The sequence below is a fragment of the Muntiacus reevesi genome, chromosome 4, assembly GCF_963930625.1.
Source record: "Muntiacus reevesi chromosome 4, mMunRee1.1, whole genome shotgun sequence".
Taxonomy (NCBI): domain Eukaryota; kingdom Metazoa; phylum Chordata; class Mammalia; order Artiodactyla; family Cervidae; genus Muntiacus; species Muntiacus reevesi.
In genome coordinates, this window is record NC_089252.1 from 65,486,215 (window position 1) to 65,503,210 (window position 16,996).

The 16,996-nt window shown below is 46.9% G+C and overlaps 1 pseudogene; it reads left to right on the top strand.

The window, feature by feature from the left end:
• The first annotated feature begins 8,669 nt into the window (after nt 1–8,669).
• LOC136167447 (UPF0538 protein C2orf76 pseudogene) lies at nt 8,670–9,027 on the top strand (annotated as a pseudogene).
• Nucleotides 9,028–16,996: the final 7,969 nt, after the last annotated feature.

Sequence of the window (16,996 nt, forward strand, 5' to 3'; positions counted from 1 at the left end):
CCACCTCCTCTCTGACCTTCTTCAAAGAGACTGCCCCACTCTTATCTCTCGGAAACAACTCTGTACCCTTAACAGCCCTCTCCCTTCTTCTCGCCTTGGCTGCAAGCATCCAGTAAAAGCCTCCCTTCCCTCCATTCCACTGGCCCTGGGCATTCTCTCCAAGCTCCCTCCCTCCCTCCCAAATCCATTACTCTGTCCTGCTGGAAGCCCGGCTAGCTTGGATACCCCAGTAGCTCCTCACGCCCACTTAGGCTGATATTCCTGACTGTCCTCAAGGTCGCCCCAGCTGTGGCAGAGCCCAGGTCCCAGCTGGCCCAGACCAGAGCCACACTGTCAACATTCCCAAGACCCCTCCTGCTTGGGGGGCCTTCCCTGGTGATTGCCATGGTTCTTTTTTGCCCATAATTTTATTTATTTACTTATTCATTTTTGGCTGTTCTGGGTCTTCGGTGTGGACTTTTCTCCAGCTGTGAAGAGTGGGGGCTACTCTCTAGTTGCAGTGCTTGAGATGAGATGGCTTCTCTTGTTGCGGAGCACAGGCTCTAGAGCACGCAGGCTTCAGAAGGTGCAGCCCCTGGGTTCTAGCACACAGTCTCAGGAGTTGTGGCACACGGGAATAGTTGCTCTGAGGTACACGGGATCTTCCTGAATGAGAGACTGAACCCGTGTCTCCTGCACAGGCAGGAGACTTCTTTAGCATTGAGCCACCAGGGAAGCCTCGCAATGGTTACTAGAAACCCTCTAATAGGACAGACCGTCCTCATGCTGCCTCTAAGCCCTCATCCGGCTGACATTCCAGGACCATCACCTTCAGGCATCCTAGAGGGCCCTCACTCCCCAGGGTCATGCAAAGGCACTCAGCTCCTTCTGACATGATGCCAAGGTACTGTGCTTGAAGCCAAGAGTCAGAACACCTGAGATTAAATCCTTCCTACGTCACCTTCCATCTATGAGACGTTACATCAACTACAGACCTCTCCGGGCCTCAGTCTCTTCATTTATACAGTGGCAATAATGGTGTCTACCTCATAGAGTTATTGAAAGCATTAAGTGACTTAAAATACTTAACATGCAAAGAACAGTGCCTGGCACAGAACAAGTGCTATCTGAGCATTAGCTTTTATTACTGTTCATGTGTCTGTATCCATTATGGCCACCATCCTGAGACCCAGTTGTTACATCACTTCCCTGGCACACCAGGAGTTTAGAATGCTTGCAGGGCAGCAGCATACGAGAGATGACTGCAACTGCCCTAACAGGTCAAGAGAAATCATTAAACTGAAACATGCGGAGGGAAAAAATAAAAAAATGGGAAGAGCCGCTAAAATCTATAGAATAGTATCAAACAATCTGACATACATGTAACTCCAGTCTCAGAAGGGGAGGAGTGGGCAATGAACCAAAGAAATTTTTGAAGAGATAAAGGTTGAGAATTTTCCAAAACTGATGTAAGACATCAAACCACATACCAAAAGGTCACAGAACCCTCAGAAGGTAAAGACAAAGATAACTTCATCAGTCAAAAGGCCGGAAATGAAAGATAAGAGAAAATATTGCAGGCCATCAGGAACAGAAGGCAAATTATATCAAGGGGGAAGGGGAGACTTTCTGATTCTTAACCAGAAAAAGTGAAGCTGAGAAGACAATGAAATGGCAACTTCAAAGGTGCAAAAGAAAAGAGAAACTCATAGGACTTTTTATCCAGGTTTGCTCCCAGACACCTGTCTTGACCAGGAGGGGTAGTACCTTTACTGTGTGTCAAGCCTGGGGATATAAGAGCCAGTTTCTTCTTTATAGTCCAAAGTCCATTAAGACGGTCACGGGGCCCAAGGACCAGCCACTCCTTCTGCAGTTCTGCGCCCAGCAGAAGTCCCAAGAGAGCATCTTTCATTAACACAGAGGTTCCTAGCCTTGATACTCACCGTGGAGCTTTAGAGAATTATACACATCCAGGCCCCACACCCTGAGATGCTGATTTAATCATTCTGGGGCTGGTGGCTGCTGTTGTTCAGCGGCTCAGGAGCGTCCGACTGTGACCCCATGGACTGCAGCACACCAGGCTCCCCTGTCCTTCACCGTTTCCCTGAGTTTGCCCAAGTTCAGGTCTACTGAATCAGTAATGCTATTCATCATCAATTCAATGGACATGAACTTAGCCAAACTCTTGGGAGATGGTGAGGGCTGGGCCCGGTTTTTTTTTTTTACCAAGAAAATTATAGTGAGCAGCTAAGGGGTTGGGGTGGTTTAAAACCCATTATCTAAATAGGATTCTTTCTCCCTTAAGACAGGCACTAAGACAGTCACGGGGCAGATGATTTTACATACCAACTTTATGTCCTATGTTTCTAAACATTAAGGGCATCCTGACTGTTTTAAAAGTGGTATCAAGAAGCGGCATGGGCAGGATGGCCATTCTGCGGATGTGCTCTCAATCTGGATACATGCTGGTGATACAAGAGAAATTTTTTAATATCCTGCTGCCTGGATCCCTCGGCTTCCCTGGGGGCTCAAGTAGTAAAGAATAGGTCTGCAATGCAGGAGATGTGGGTTTGATCCTTGGGTCAGGAAGATCCCCTGGAGAAGGGAAATGGCAACCCACTCCAGTATTCTTGCCTGGAGAATCCCATGGACAGAGGAGCCTGGCGGGGTACAGTCCATGGGGTTGCAAAGAGTCAGACATGACTGAGTACACACACGCTGCCTGGATCCCCAGAGATCCGATTTATTTGGAATGGGTTACAGCCTGGGAGTCCAGATTTTTATAAGCGCCACTGCTTTGGGGATTTTTAAAGGTGCAGGTCCCCAGCAAGGCTGGGGGCGGGGGCTGACCCACCCGAGGCTGTCGTGGAGCACAAGCAAGAGCAGGGGAGTTGCAGGCACTCCCAGCCCTGTGTCTGCTGACCTGCCCTATCTCTGCTGTCACCACTTCCAATCCTCAGCAGGGGATCCCAGGCCCCTCTGGCCCGCTGCACCTTCCCGGCCAGCCCAGCCCGCTGCCTGCTCAAGGTAAGAGCTGTTCCTTACAGACTTCACAGTGCCTTCCCCTGGTCCCTAATGCCCACACACAAAGTGGACACCTTGTTACTTCAAAGTTGAAGGGCTGTCAGGAAACAAGTGTTTGCTGCTGTCTGGGTGTCCTGGAACAGCAGGAGCAGGCCCATGGCGGGCAATGATTCCTGAGCATCCCTACAAGGCTGACAGAACCCTCAGCGACCATCACCACCACAGGAAACACTGCTCCTGACCACGGAGCGGGCTGGCCCGCTCCCTACTTTCATGGTTGGGCAAGAAGGTGCGTCTCCCAGCCCCAGTACCAGGATCACACCATTCAGCCGTGGTTATGTTGCCAAGTCCAAGCTCACTCTGCCTGCTTGATGCACAGTGAGGCCAAACGATATTGAAACACCAGAGTTTGGGACAGAAGTTTATTACATGTCCATGGAAGGAGAACCGGTGACCTGTGCACAAAAAACTCTGAACTTACAGATGATTTCAGCAAAGGTTTTTTAAAGGCCAAGTGAAGAAAGTGGTTCACAGGGTATGTGATCAGCTCCTACACAGCTTTCTGACTGGTTGACGGTGATGTCACAGGGTGGTTAACGTGACCAGTCCTTAGGCTCCAGTAAGTGTGGGGCTTCATGATCATCACGTAGTTAATTTCGTCTGTTTGGTTGGGGGGTAGGGGGGTGGTTAGCATCTGAAAAACTCAGGAAATGTGCACTGGATACTATTACCTGAGTATGTCAGAGAGGAGCTACAACAGAGGCTATTGGGCTGGGGTGGGGGTGGGGGGCGGTCTGTCCTGGGAAGGCCCCACTGGGTCCTCCTGGGTAACAGGGAGGAATTCATTGCTGGACCATTCAAATGCCAAGTCCCAATGACTTCTGTTAATCCAGTTTCTGTTCTCTGATGTCATTGTTTCTGATGCTGCTGGTTCAGCCGCAATTCTCTGAACCTTTGGATTTTCTTTAGTGCCTACTTCATCATCATCATTGAAATTCAGAGTCAAAGAACGCTCTCAAGATCATACAAGCACATCACCTGGGGTATCTGTCCAAAGCTCAGACTCCTAGACCTACTCAAACTCCACTGAGTCACATGTACAGCAGGAGCAGATATCTGTAGTCTGGGCAAGTCCTCTGGGTCACGGTAAAGACTGAGCACCCCAATCAGAGGGTGCACCCTGTGACCCAGAAGCCTGGATTCCTGGGTGCGAGTCCTAGTTTGGCAGCTCACTGACTGAGGAGCCTTGAGCAAACTCTCCGGTTCCAGTCTCCTCCTCTGGAAGGTGGAGCTGATGCATGATCAACCTTCCAGGACCGCGGTGAGGAGTAAATGAGCTAACTCAGGTGACACGCTTGGAAGAGCCTGGGATGGAAACAAACTTCACTATTAACTAACTGAGAAAAATTCCAGTCACCCACCCAGAGACTGGAGTCAATATACTAGCTAGCTGACTGATTGAAATATGTTTCCTTTTTAGTATAATTTTTTATACATATAATATTTAAATATTTTAAATATGTAATTATATATCATATATTAAACAATATATAATCTACATAATTATATGTGAAAAACAAAATTACACAGTAGCTTTTTTTTGTTAGGTTACAGAAAAATTGAGCAGATAATACAGAGTCTTCACATACCCCACTCCCCCTGCATGCATGGTTTTCCCTTATTAACATAATTTATTAACACCTTTCATTAGTGTGGTACGTTCATTAAGATTCATTAATGAACACTGATATGTGATTAACTAAACTCCATACTTCAATTCCAAGGGCTCTGACAAATGTATAAGGATATGCATCTGCCATCGAAGGATCATACAGAATCGTTTCTCTGCCCTAAAAATGCCTGGCTCCACCGACTCATCCCTTCCCTCTTCCCCTCAAACGCCTGGCCTTTTTACTGTCTCTGTAGTTCAGTTTTTCCCGGTATATCATACAGCTGGAATCATGCAATCTAGCTTTTTGAGACTGGTTTCTTTAACTTATTAGCAACATGCACTTAAAGTTTCCTCCTTAATGCTGAAGTCTTTTCGTGGCGTAACAAGTCATTTATTTTCATCATTGAATAATATTCCATTGTGTGGATGTACTGTTTTGTTTAGCTAGTCACCTATGGAGGGACATCTTGGTTGCTTCCAGTTTGGGGCAATTATTGATAAACATTAACAAATAATAATCTAACATTTTATTATGAAGTAGAAATTATGAGCAAGCTTTTGTACGGATATATTTTCAATTCATTTGTGTGAACACCAAGGAGGGGAGCTGCTGAAACATATGGTATGACTATGTCTAACTTAGTAAGAAACCTCCACACCATCTTCCGCGGTGGCTGTACCACCAGCCATGCATCCCCACCAGCCATGCATCTCCACCAGCACGCATCAGTGCTTCTGTTGCTCACACCCTCGCCAACATTTGGTGTTGTCAGTGTTCTGGGTTCTGGCCACTCTAGGTGTGTAGTGCTATCTTACTATCACTTTAATTTGCAATTCCCAAATGACATATGATGTCAAGGGTCTCTATGTGCACTCTGTGTAAATCTTCTTCGGTGAGGTGTCTGTTCAGTTCCTTTGCCCGTTTCGTAACTGGTGGTTTCTTTAAGAGTTATTTATATACACTTTATCAGGTATGTGTTTGGATACAAGTCCTTTTTCAGGTACATATTTTGCAAATATTTTCTCTCAAATCTGTGACTCGTCTTTCATTGTTTTTAACAGTGTCTTTCAGAGAGCAGAAATTTTTAATTTACTTATCAATTTTTTTCCTTCATGGATCACGCTTTTAGTGTTATATCTAAAAATTAACCACCAAACCCAATATCATTTAGCTTTTCTCCTATGTTAATTTCTAAAGGTATATCATTTGACATTTTATGTTGAGATTAATGATTCATTTTTAGTTAATATTTGTGACTGGTGTAAAGTCTGTAATATCAATATGCACTGCATTTCTAGGGCTAAAATCCCAGAAATGAATTTTCAGGGTCAGAGGGTTATGCAGTTTTCACTGTAATAGGTAATGCCAGAACGCACATTCAGAAAATGTGTTAATACTCCATTTTTGCATCATAAAAACATGGGTAGAAAATTTTACCCATATTCTCAGTATAAATTATTATCATTTTTTCTCAATATGATGGATGTGAAAGGATATTTCTGTGTTACTTTTATTTCTCTGACTACTAGTTGAATTTGAAAATGCATTTTATATTTGGCAGTCATTCATGTTTTATTTTTATTATTTATGCAGATATTAGGGGTTTTATTCTGTTTTTTATTGCCAATTTGTAAGAACTCTTTATATATTATAGACATTACCCTTTCACTACATCTTCATTATACCTTTTTTCCCCCGATCTATCTTTTTAATTAAATTTGCTCATGGACCACTTCATCCTTGAATTTATTTCCATTTGAAAGGATCAATCATTGGCTAAAATGTGTAGGGAATATTTTAACTAAAGAAATCAGAGTCAAATGAATGACCGAACAGCTCCCTCTCTGAAGGCTGCAGACATAGGGAAATCACAGCCAGAATAAGGTCATTCTGCTTGGAGGAGAAAATAGTAGGCAGGGGGTTAGAGAGGAAAAAAAGTTATTTCAAGTATCTGAATGACTGTCATGTGGAAGAAGAACCATGCTAATTCTGAATGCTCGCATGGGAGAAAACAGCACGTAGGCCGCATTAGGTTTGATATAAGAAGAAAATGTCATGGCTGCCTCAGAACTAAATGGTAACTTATGGTTTAGAGGATTCCAGGAAACATCTGAAGACTGCCAACATAAAGACAGAGAGCTTTCAGGAGACAACATCATGGATAGTTTCTATCATTCAGGAGAACTGACGCAGTTTCAGTTCAGTCGCTCAGTCGTGTCGAACTCTTTGCGGCCCCATGGACTACAGCATACCAGGCTTCCCTGTCCAGCACCAACTCCTGGAGCTTGCTCAAACTCACGTCCATCGAGTTGGTGATGCCATCCAACCACCTTATCCTCTGTCATCCCCTTCTCCTCCTGCCCTCAATCTTTCCCAGCATCAGGGTCTTTCCCAATGAGTCAATTCTTCACATCAGGTGGCCAAAGTATTGGAGTTTCAGCTTCAGCATCAGTCCGTCCAGTGAATATTCAGGATTAATTTCCATTAGGATTGACTGGTTTGATCTCCTTGCAGTTTGATACAGTCTAGGCACTTTAAATAAAATGTGGTTCAATACAGACAATTCAGTGATCACTGAAGCGTTGTAAGGGCTGGAGAAGTGCAAGGCAGGACTCAGGCATTAGCTTCACTTCCACAATTCTGGTCTCACAAGGTGGACAAATGCTGCTGTCACATGGGATGCGTAACACAGAGACCTCACAGCTAACTTCCCAGCTCCCCCTGCAGCCCTGAGACACGTGAATAACAGGAAAGCTCAGAAACCACTCCAAAATCCAACAGCATCTATGCAAAGCCCGCATAACTGTCCATGGACACCAGCAGAGAAAGGAGAAAGCAGAGTTCACCCCTACTCCACCTTACTGTAAGTGTCTCTCTCATTGACAGAGTGTAATGGTAAATGATATCTTCAGGGCTGGAAACAAGAGAGTGTGGGAAATACAGTTCATAGACTTCTAGCCCCTGACAGGCAGAGGAACATAAGGACAGCACAGGGTATGAGGTTGTCAAACACCTAGAGTCTCGCTCAAGCATCAGTCTGGGGGACAGAGGGAGGGTTGTACTTAATGCCACATGACCTGCTTAAGACTTACAGAAGCAGGATTCCATGTCACTCTGACATCTTTCCTTCTCATATTGTTTTTAAAGGTTTTCTCTGTCTTCAGAAAGTATGAGCAATGCTGCCTATCTAAATATGATGGAAACACACCCATTGTATAAACTATATTTTAAAAGATGTCACTCACTTAAGGTGACCATCTTTGTGACTGCTAAAAACACAAGCCTGTTATTCAGCTCAATTAATGTGTATTAAGGAACACGTCCTATGAGCCGTCAGAGGCCCAGCTAGCCGCTGGTGTTGCAGACACAACCGTGCACCTGAAGCTTCCCCTACCACCACAGAATCACTGCAGCGCCTTCTGGAAGGCAGGGAAATAAAGACCAAGTGGCCTCCTGACTTGGGTTAATTGCATCATGATGGGTGGGCCTCCAACCTCCACCCCATTTATGCTCCAAATTTCAGGATCACTCCTATAAAGTCACATAATGAAGATGAAGCCATAGATTTGACTGAGGAAAGGAAATACTCAGGCAAGATCAGCAATACAGAAATTCACAGCACACTTCATCTTTCATTATTCTAACTGAAAGGCGTGCCAGGGCCAGGGAGGGGCACCTCTCAGACCTCATTCAAGAGAGATCTGCCACGAGTAGCATAGTGAGCAGACAGTCTCCTCTTTTAGGGCCTCTGGGACCCACAGGAAGGCCGGAATTCCTCCAGAAGCTCCCCGATGTCTAAGCATCATACAAGTACCAGGGACTGGCCATTTTTGCCCAGTGGGGGACTCCTCTGTGGACAGTCTTAGTGCTGGCCTTCCCTGGTGGAGTGACCAAAACCATCCCAGAGCTCCATCGGGGAATGCCAGGAGCAGTCTCCTTGTGCACCTGTGAGGGATTCCCTGGGGCACCTTCCTACTAATGAAACTGTTTCACATGGCTTTCATTACAGGTCAACTCACTCATGCACTGGAGCATCACAATTCCAGGCCTGCAGTATATTATGGGCTTAATGTGGACCAAACTGCACAATAATTTACAGTACTTCTAAAGCAAGATGCCCCTTTAAGGATCCACCTGCCACCACCACTCAGAAATTATAACTATGACAAACTAAAGCTTATACCTTGAGTACATAAACTAAAGACAAATGAACTTGTGTTGGGTTTGGAAGACATCAGACTCCGTTAAAGGAAGACGGCTCTCAGAGCAGCTGGAATCACCGAGACTGAAACAGCGTCTTCTTTGAAGAAGATTATAGAACTACAAAGCTAATCCCATTTCATCCTGGTGAGAACCTCACGGGCTTCCTTTCTGCATACCTGTATTAAGAGCTTTATCCAGGAGTGAGCACAATTCACCTGTCAGAGGCTCTCCTCCCAAACCTGCCTGCCTTCCTCCTCCCTTGACATGGGCGTCAGATCCACACTGCGCTCTGAAGCCTCGCCCGCCCCTGCCTGGTTCCCTGCGGCTTACCTTCACTGCATTATCCCCAACACGTCTCCCCCTCCTAACTGGGGCTCAGTGTGCACTTGCTGGATGACCTAAATGAATACAGCTATGACAGCTGCTAGACACAATGTGGGCTTTGCTCTTGAGAAGGGAGTCCTTCCCTATTTTTGCCTGCCCATTTTCACATTGCTGAAGTGATGGGGTGGGGGGATAAAGAATGTTTATTGCCAAGTAGGCTGGATTGGGGATGCCAGCTGTTTACAGCGGTTGTCTGAGGATGCCAGCTGCTCCAATTCTGGGTGAAATCTGGCTCTTGAGAGGACAGAAGATTGTGGTCTATAGGAAGCTGATTTTAGATGGAGCTTCTTCCACTGGGAGAAAGGAGATCCTGCAGATGACTCAGTGCCCAGGTAACCCAACAGAAACTCTCGGGCTGTTTGGAGATAGTTCTGCTCATGTTCAACACACAGACAATTGTTCTTTCTATTCACACACCATGGCAGCCTTCAAAGCAGGAGATGCTGAGGCAATCCTGGATTCTACAGTTTCCATCCCTAACTTAGAGCAGGGTTATACATGCATTCCCCGATCTTAAAATTTCCAATTAAAAAAAAAGCCCAGCTGGAGAGATACACCGTCACATGTGTACTACTGTGTACTCCAACTCCAAAAACACGTGAGCTTGCCGTCATGTTTTGCAAGGATTTATTTCCCCCACTTCCTCTCCAACATGCCACCTCCACCCCCTTCCACCCTAGGACCACATAACCATCCTTCTTTCCTCTCCCTCACTTCGTTTGTTCTCTCTGACGCAGGAAGAGAGAATCAGCACAACCCCTGGCTTTGGACAGCTGATTTATTCCAAGGAGCAGAGTACAGATCTCGTATTCCTGGGTCCATACCTCTTTGAAACAGAGGACGGAGACACTAAGATGCAAAGTAAACTGTATGAACCCAAGTTATGACAGCTTTTCTAGCAAGAGAACCCAGGACTTAGGTATCTAGTCTGGGTACCTCTGTCCCTCCCCCAAAGTCTAAGCACACGCCTGCAAACAGAGACCAATGGAGAAGCATGGCGCCATGTTGGTGGGTGGCCATCACAGGATAGACTACGGTCTTACTTGGCTCATAATCTGTAGACGGCAGCCAGGGAGTTGGCCCAACACTTTCACTTACCGATGATGGAATGGGTGCGACACCTTACCTACTCAGAGTGTTACAACTAGTTTCAGTCCCTCAGAAATAGGATTGCAGTCTCCAGACCCCTAATCCACCACTCTTTCCTCAGGGTCTTGTTGTTTCTTGGTCATTTGACATTTTTCTACCTCCGTTCTCCCAGCTGCTTCAGTGTAACGCTTACCAAGGACAGACCTAAACAGGGTGGCCCCGATTTTCTCTTGACTCACTGCCAGGATGCGGCACAGTCAGCAGGCATCGTGTGAACTGTCACCAGTACTATGATTTTCCACCTGTGGGTCAGCTCCTTATATTCTTACCATCTCACTTGCCCTCTTGTGTCCAGCAGCCCTACCATCACCCACATTTATTGCTTTCTCCAGAGAGGAAAGAAGCAGGGTTTATAAAGTTGATGAAGCTCACTGAAATTTCTAGGTTCAGTAAGCAAAACTGGATACAGGCAGGCAATTACTCCTCTTCCACACTGAGGCAGTTCCCTCCGTGGCCATTTGCATCACTGGCTTTGTATTTGTCTCTTTCTGAATTCATACCCTGTTCTGTGTGTGCGCTCACTCACTCAGTTGTGTCCGACTCTTTGCGACCCCGTGGACTGTAGCCCACCAGGCTCCTCTGTCTGTGGGATTCTCCAGGCAAGAATACTGGAGCAGGTTGCCATTTTCTACTCCAGGGGATCTTCATGACCCAGGGATCAAACCCGCATCTCTTGCATCTCCTGCACTGGCAGGAGGATTTGCTGAGCCACCAGGGAAGCCCGCGTGTGTGTGGCCACTTTGTCAGCTTAGCTAGCTGAGCTGGAATTTCATTTCCGGAAACATCCTTATGTCTAGTGCTAGATTAAGTCGGCACTAGAACAATGTACGTGAGGTTTGGCGTGGGGAAGTCAAGCAGCGGTCACTGAATTTGTTCTGGAGGTGGGTGTCACCACCTGTGGGCTCCCTTGTCGGCACAGAGGGCAGCCAGGCCCCAGCACCTCCGCCCCTGTTGGAAATTCTCCTTCACCTTCTGCAGCTCCCATGCCAGGGAAGCGTGCAGTTGGCCACATGCGCACCAGCAAGAGCGCCAGCCTCCCTGCCCGTCACCGTGACCTCGTGCCTGAAGACAGAGGCTGACCTGGGCTCCAGGTGGTCCCTGCTGGGACCCGAGGTCTGTCTGTCTTTCCCTCCCCACTGCTGGCCCTGATGACCGCAGGCTCAATGTCAGGTACAGAGGGAACAGCCATATGCTGACTTCTTCACCAGCTCCCACAACTGCGTGAGGCTCAGTGCCTGCACCAAATCCCTTATCCCTGTCACTCGTCGTAGTCCTGCTTCTCTAGTCAAACTCCCAGTGATGCTCCACCGACTTTACACCAACCCCCTCTCCACCAGAGTAAATTTCCCCACCTCCTGACTTTGGGTTCGGCTGGTACCCTGCCTCGATGTGACACGAGAGGGAACTGTGCGGTGGATGCTCTGCTGTCACCAGGAGAAGAGTGTGCTCCGGCCAGCCCCCAAACTCAGGAGGAAGAGGGATTCATGGGGACACAGATGTGTCCCCAGACAACCCCAGACGCACAGTGCAAAGTAGAACCGTCAATCCCAGCCCAGGCTCATCAGCCAGACACCGCTGACTCACAGAAACATAAATGACAGGAAATGCTTGTTTCATTAAATTCACTGAGTTGTGAGGTGCTCCCTTACACAGCAATAACTGACCAATATACTCTCATAAAATTTTTATGTCAGAAAATGGATTCCATACGTCTTTGACTTTTGCCAAAGTTTACTCTTATGTGTTTTCAGGTAACTTAAGCAGCACTTCATTAAAAGTCCCTCTCTTTCCATTTTGCTCTACAGAGGCAGGAGAGGGAAGTGTGGACTTTTGGTCCAGCACAGTTTCCCAGCCTCTCCGCCTCCCTGTCGTCAGATGATTCCCAGGAGGCTCAGGGAGTGACTATCGGGCAAACCGTGTGGAGATTCCCACAGAGAACTGCAGGTCTGCCCAAGGACCAGCCCTCAAGGGGCAGTGAGGAAGCAGCAGCAATACCTGGGGATGGAGGCAAGATGATGGCACTTTTATCTTGAGGCTCCCGGAAGCTTCCCTCCCTCTGGTTCTTCTTGGGGAGCCAACAGAAAGAGCAAATGAAAAGCATCCCTCAAACAAGCCGGGGAAGAGGTGTGTGGCGTGTGTTCAGAGGCCCTGAGGCATCCCTTTCAGGCCCTGTGGACCGGTGCTCACCCTGAAGCAGAGCGTTCCCCCTTAATGAGGTGGGGGCCTTCTGTGAAATTCTGTGGCCCAGGTCTCTCCAGCCAGAGATGACCACTTTCCTCATTCCAGCCACAGGGCCAGCCTAATTTCTGCCCTGTCAGTGTAAATAGCTCTTATTAGATCTGTCCTGGCTTTAAAACTGCCACTCATCGGCTTTCACAGATCCTTAATGCTACAGGTAGCTGAGGTAGTGTTTATAGATATAAACTTCAATTTGGGAGGCCGGGGTTAACATATACATATTATTATATATAAAACAGATAACCAACAAGGACCTGCTGCATAGCACAGGAAAATATATTCAATATCGTGTAATAGCCTATAATGGAAACAAACCTGAAGAAGTATATATACAGTGTGTGTAACCGAATCACTTTGCTGTATGCCTGAGACTAACACAATACTGTATATCAACTATACTTGGATTAAAAAATTAAATTTAGGGCTTCCTTGATGGCTCATGTGTGTGTACTAAGTCACTTCAGTCGTGTCCAACTCTGTGCAACCCCATGGGCTGTAGCCCGCCAGGCTCCTCTGTCCGTGGGATTCTCCAGGCAAGAATACTGGAGTGGGTTGCCATGTCCTCCTCCAGGGGGTCTTCCCGACCCAGGGATTGAACCCAGGTCTCTTATGTCTCTTGCACTGGCAGGCAGGTTGCTTATCACTAGTGCTATCTGGGAAGGGGTAAAGAATCCATCTATCAATGCAGGAGACAAGGGTTCAATTCCTGATCGGGGAAGATCCCACATGCCAAGGAGCAACTAAGCCTGTGCACCACTGCTACTGAGCCCGGCGCTCTGGAGCTGGAGAGCCACAGCTGCCGGAGGCGGCGTGCTCTAGGGTCCATGCTCCGTGCTCCGCAACTAGAGAAGCCGCCGCAACCAGGAGCCCACACGCCGCAACAAAGAGTGGCCACGCGTGCCACGACTAGAGAAAAGCCCATGCTCAGCAGCGAAGACCCAGTACAGCTAAAATAAATAAATAAATAGAAATTTAAAAAACTGTATTAAAAAAAATTAAATTAAAAAAAAAAAAAAAAAGACACAAGCATCCATGGCCTCCTAGCTGGCCTCCTCTTATTTCATCCTCCCCCTGTTAATCCATTACTGGCCTGGCAACCAGACGGCCTTTTAAAAAACATGATAAAATGATGTCCCACACTATCCTTGCTGAAACCCTCTTAAGATACAGGGCAAAGCAATGCATATTTCATTCACCCACAAGGAGGTGCAAAGAAAGGCCCCACCGCCCTCGTTATCACTGGTCTCCCTTTGCTCTCTGTCTCCCTGACACCCCAGCCTGTCCCACAGTACACTGCGCCACTTCCGCCCAAGGAACCCTGCACACGCGGCACTGTTAGCCTAGAACCGTCTCCCTTCACAAGGTAACTCTTTCTTACCTCTTCGGTCCCTAAGCAAGACGGCCTGTTTCACCCTCCAAGCCCCCTCCCCCCTCCACCTCCCTTTTCTCATCCCAGGGGGCTAGTCTATAGGGACGACATGAATGGCCTCCTTTCTCTTCTGGCTTCTGGAAGGATACTGAAGAGAGACACAAGAGTTAGGTCAGAGCATTTCTTGTCCTGCATTACACTTCACAAAGGTCAACTCTTCACAACCATCAAGCATGTTGTATTGGTCAGCTACTGGTGTGTAACAACTAAAACCTCTAGGGGCATAAAACAATACACTTCATTTCTCAACTATATTGAGGTCATGTAGTAGAGGGAGAGGGACTGTTGGTGTAGGTTGCTGTAATAATTATTCTTGATTTTCTGTAATGGATGATTTGACGTCTTGATGGTATGGGCCAGGGACTACGCCGGTGTCTACTGGCTGAGACTCTGCTCCCAATGCAGGGGGCCTGGGTTTGATCCCTGGTCAGGGAGCTAGTTCCCACATGCTGCAACTAACAGTTTTTGCATGCCGCAACTAAAGAGCCCACATGGTCCAACTAAAAAAGATCTCCTATGCCACAATGAAGGTCAAAGAGTCCGAGTGTCACAACTAAGACCCAGCACAGCCAAATAAATACATAAAAACAAATTTTTAAAAAATGTACCAGCTTTAACTGTAGTAACAGCTCAAGATGTTTACATCCATACCAGCCTTGTGTTTTTGCAGGCTGCACAGGTATCATATGACAAGCCCCCTAAACACAAACCCCAACACCTGCTTTGCCCAGTAGGGGACAGCCTGCTCACTGGGGGACGTCCCCACCTAACAATCTCCCACCACGAGTGTAACGGGGGCCCTCCCCCCTGCCTGTGCCTCCCCTCACTCCTCTGCTCCTGACTGGCCAGGTGCTTCCTCACCAGGCCCTGTGCAGCACGGCCTACTCCCTCCCCCGGGAACTGTAAGTAACGGACTTTCCTTTAACACTGACATTGACAACCCTGACCTTTCCAGGACGGCACTTAGTCATCTCCACAAATTAAGTCCCAGGTACGTTTTAAAACAGACATGCTCAGCTAGGCAGCAAGAGAGCAAGCCCGATCACGTAAGTACTTCTGATGATTTACCTGTCTGTCTCTCCTACGAAACTGCTAGCACCCAGCTTATGCTGCTCACCCTTAGAGTCCCGTCACCCAATAAAGAGTCTGGCATGTTGCAAATTCTTGATAAATATTTATTGATTGAATGGAAAAAACACAGGAAGCCTGTGTGAGATGCAGCTGGTGCCCTAATGTAAAGGGGGCTGGTGGCACTATCAGGGGGGCTATTCCATGCTTCACATGGAAGAATTTTGAAAACACATTGACTTCCCTTGAGGTCACAGGTGACTATGAATTGTCACTATATAAAAGTGACCACTGCTTGCTAAAAGTAGCAACTGGTTGTAGACAACATAGCCCACCACACTGACCCAGACAGTGGTGACCAAGGCTTCAAAGATGCCTAAGATGCCTTAGGACTCTCAACAGATCCTGAGTGAGTGACTGGGTGTTGGAATTTAGAATGAAATAGGCTGACTTGCTATTTGTTTCCCTTCTTCAAGCCTTGGTGGGATACCGTTACCTACCATAAGAGCTGCTGTGAAAACAAAAAGACGATGGATGAATGTTCTGCAAAAATGTACACACCATGATTCATGTACGTTGTGATTCGGGTGCTGGTTATTGTAGTTGTGTTAGCTGTTATTATTCACAGCCATGACTAGGGACGAATTGAAATAACATATCCCATTTTTCACTTGCATGGGGCACTCTGGAGCACATAAATGGTTTGAATATGAAGGAGATGGAGGAGATGAGGAGATGGTTTGGGTGAGCATACACCTGTGCCCTCTGATCCTTGGGCTTAGGGGCCCTCAGTGTTGACAGAATGAGAAAGGAAGGAAGCACAGAAGGAAGGACATCCCTGCCACTTCAGAGTGCTGGAGCCTGGAGAAGGGTGCAGTATGTCAGAGTAGGTTTCTGTGTCCCAGAGACCCAGGTTCGAACCCAGCTCTAGCACTTCCCAGCTGTGTGATCCAGGCATTGTGCTTAAACAGTTGGAGCCTCATTCAGTTCAGTCGCTGTCGTGTCTGACTCTTTGCAACCCCTGGGAATGGAGCACACCAGGCCTCCCTGTCCATCACCAACTCCCGGAGTCTACCCAAACTCACGTCCATCATGTCGGTGATGCCATCCAAGTATCTCATCCTCTGTTGTCCCCTTTCTCCTCCTGCCTTCAATCTTTCCCAGCATCAGGGTCTTTTCCAACCAGTCAGTTCTTTGCATCAGGTGGCCAAAGTTCTGGAGTTTCAGCTTCAGCATCAGTCCTTCCAAAGAATATTTAGGACTGATTTCCTTTAGGATGGACTGGTTGGATCTCCTTTCAGTCCAGGGGAACCTCAAGAGACTTCTCCAACACCACAGTGCAAACACATCAATTCTTCGGTACTCAGCTTTCTTTACAGTCTGACTCTCATATCCATACATAACTACTGGAAAAACCATAGCTTTGACTAGACAGACCTTTGTTGGTAAAGTAATGTCTCTGCTTTTTAATATGCTGTCTAGATTGGTCATAGCTTTTCTTCCAAGGAGCAAGCATCTTTCAATTTCATGGCTGCAGTCACCATCTGCAGTGATTTTGGAGCACTGAAAAATAGTCTGCCACTGTTCCCATTGTTTCCCCATCTATTTGCCATGAAGTGATGGGACCAGACGCCATGATCCTAGTTTTCTGAATGTTGATTTTTATGCTAAACTTTTCACTCTCCTCTTTCACTTTCACCAAGAGGCTCTTTAGTTCTTCTTCACTTTCTGCCATAAGGGTGGTGTTATCTGTATATCTGACATTATTGATATTTCTCCCAGCAATCTTGATTCCAGCTTGTGTTTCTTCAAGCCCAGCGTTTCTCATGATGTACTTTGCATATAAGCT